At 42.5% G+C, this 3054-nt stretch overlaps 1 non-coding gene across 1 annotated transcript; it reads right to left on the minus strand.

Annotated features, from left to right (window-relative positions):
- Window positions 1-1968: 1968 nt before the first annotated feature.
- On the minus strand, window positions 1969-2041 carry TRNAK-UUU (transfer RNA lysine (anticodon UUU)). The gene has a single exon. It is a non-coding gene; the product is annotated as a tRNA-Lys (tRNA).
- Window positions 2042-3054: the final 1013 nt, after the last annotated feature.

Consider the following 3054-nt stretch of genomic DNA (forward strand, 5'->3'; position numbering starts at 1 on the left):
CTTGACTTCAGCTTGTAAATCAGATGAACGATTGCGATATTTGTTCTTTTTATTCTGTGGATTTTATCAAGCCTTGAGAAAAAAAAATAACTGCCAATAAATTTTATAAAGCAGTTTTACATTTCAGGGGGCTGAGCACCCCCTGGCCTCTGCCTGGCTACGACCACGTTTCACTTTCTAAGCAGGCATGTCCTATGTTTTCTGCGGCAACCTTTCATCCCTCTGACGTCAAACTTTACAGCTCTATCCATTTCCAAAAAGGGACTTTATAAACAGAACTCTCAAGGCAGGCGGTGAGCAGGTCAACGGTCTGGATTGGCATATTCCCCCGCAGATGAATAGAAATAAAGATCTGGAGATATTTTATTTTTATTTCCTCATCACAAACCCTCCCAGAGAAGGGCCGTTTGCAGTCAACTATGCCAAAGTGCCAAGTTTCAAGTCTATGAAGTCATTCTTGTTCTAGACAGTAGTGCGTGCGGGTGTGTAGAATCGCAATTGTGGGAAGAAATTAAATGTCTAGAAAAGGGTACAAATTTCGTAAATTTTAATCAGGATTCCAAAAGGCTATAAAAAGGGAGAGACGGGGAGACGCGTTTTTAAAAAAGCAGAAAGGTGCTTTCGAAAAATTGTTACTACCTCTGAATACAGTCGCAGCCGTGAGTGCCAGTGGCGATCTTAAATGTAACTCTTCTGTGAGCCAGGTGGCAATGTAGGAACAAATTGCGAGGAAGAGTGTATTCATCTTCTGCACCAGATGGTAGATTAGTTATGCTTCTGCTTCTAGACTCAGATGAGTGGCCGTCGGTTTTAAAAAATAAATTTGCAGTACATGGCTGCGATATCACAGGATATACATTTCCTTTGGGGGGGGGGGTATAGCGCAGAAACAAAGTCTTAATCAGCAAAAGTCATTGAGGAAAGTTGTTTACCTTGATGACACCTTCCTCTACAGGGTGTCAAATTTGAGATTTCATTGGTGGTAAAAGGGGATAGTAACAACACGCACGTGGGTATGGTATAACAATAGATATTAATTACCGGCCGGTACATAATACTAATATCAATGTTTGCTTGAACGTAGAATTTTACGAGAAACGCATAATGTCGATATTTTCACTTTTCATAATACAGGGGCCTCGCGTTCCCTAACGGCGGCCCTGGATATCAAAACTAAGAACTTCATTCTTTGAGATTCCAAACCTTGTCCAGAATACACACTACTACCTTTCTAAGTGCAATTCCCCTACCTACCTACCAGCAGGTTTGATTGATTGATTGAATCTAAAATTTTAAATGCGTCAGCACTTAGGCTATTTTGCACCCGTCACATAACTGTAATGTTGGAAACTAAAGTCGGACTTCTGTTAAAAGCTGAGGCTGTAAAGGGACACTCAGCACAAAAAAGGACAAAACATGGCACAACACACACACACACACAGCCCTACGAGGATTATACTGGCCGTAGGTCCGGACGCCAGAGACTTGTTAGTCTGCAAAATGCAGTCCGGGGTGTACTACGTGGAAGGGTCACCCCTTACACCCCTGCTACAAACGAGATTAATAGAGAAGATTATAGCAAATAGCTTACATATTTGCGAAAGAATGCTCAACTATATCTAGCATTTACCGCCTTCGTATACTTATTATTCATCTGATTTTACAACTCTTAGACTCTCGCACTTTTATTTTAAATATGTGCTTGTGTTCATGTTTTTTGTAGTTCTGTATCCTTTCATAATACAAATAAAAAAACAACCTAAGTATTCCTGCACAGAGCAGAGCTGTAATCCTCACGCCGTTCATTAATCAAGGATTCAGCACCAATAATTTTACTCAAACAACATTGTTCCACGAATTGGAGGTTGCTTTCGGCATGCAATACTGCTTTCGTCATTCTGAGATATACGAGAGGATTCATTTGCGGTAACAATTAAACAATACCCACATCATGAGAAAAAAAGAAGTCGGCCGAACAGGGACTCGAACCCTGGACCGTTAGGTTAAAAGCCTAACGCTCTACCGACTGAGCTATCCGGGCTTGTTTACTTAAGCTAATAATATCAGGTTATCACAAGAGATGTCAATCTGATAAGAAAGGAGGTGCATTTTACCCTCTAACGATAAAATTGAAATTACATCGCTGCTACTATGCTATTACTACTGGTATGTCCAGGGGGTGAGGTTGCCCCTCCCCCTTTCTCAGCTTTCGTACAAGAAAAAATAAGAAATGTGTTTTTGAGATTGAGGAAGTGACAATATTGAGCTGTACCCATAATGGTTTAATCCTCTTGAGTCAGTGCCATATTTTACCATCTTTGCACTACGTGACCATGGCGCAGGGGTAACGTCGTCGCCTGGTAATCATGGGGTCCCGGGGTTGTTATCCGGTGGGGCACATGATGGTTGGGATCTTACTTTTAAAACTTATCCAATCCCGATTATCGTATCTGTACATAAAGTGGACTCGAAAACTCAAATTATGTGACGTTAACTTTCCCCCCAGAAAATCCGGACCTGCAGTGCAATTCGATAATCATGAACCATACAGTTCCGGAGAAAGAAACTCGAGTTTTAACTTCCAATCTGGTCTAAGAGTGACGTGACACGTGTGCACCACTCGAGGCACCGGAACAATTGCCATTGTGACCCAAGGCCGGCATGCCCCTGAAGTCCTGCATTCTACCAGGGGCGTGCGATGACATTTATCCTTGGAGTACCAGTCAAAGAAAAATTTTGAAACTAAAGAACGTTTAAGATCTTTCTATACTCTGTCCCAGCTATCTCTCGAGCTAGCGAACGAAAACAAGTCTCTGTGCAAGTAGTGAGGCGAGACGGTTCCACCAATGAACACGTGAGAGGGAACGGGATAGCGTGGAGCGGGAAAAAGCGACTGCTGTTACCAGGATTCGCAGCAGCGTGTACTGCTTCGCTCTGCTCACTCGATTTACCCCCCCCCCCTTTTTCTGTCACTATGCGCGGCCTTGCTCCAGAGATAACTGAGACAGAGTACACCTTCAAAACGATCTTTAATACTTGACTATTTGAAGGTGT

The sequence above is a fragment of the Lepisma saccharinum genome, chromosome 4 (genome assembly GCF_977018435.1).
Source record: "Lepisma saccharinum chromosome 4, izLepSacc3.1, whole genome shotgun sequence".
In the NCBI taxonomy this organism is placed as follows: domain Eukaryota; kingdom Metazoa; phylum Arthropoda; class Insecta; order Zygentoma; family Lepismatidae; genus Lepisma; species Lepisma saccharinum.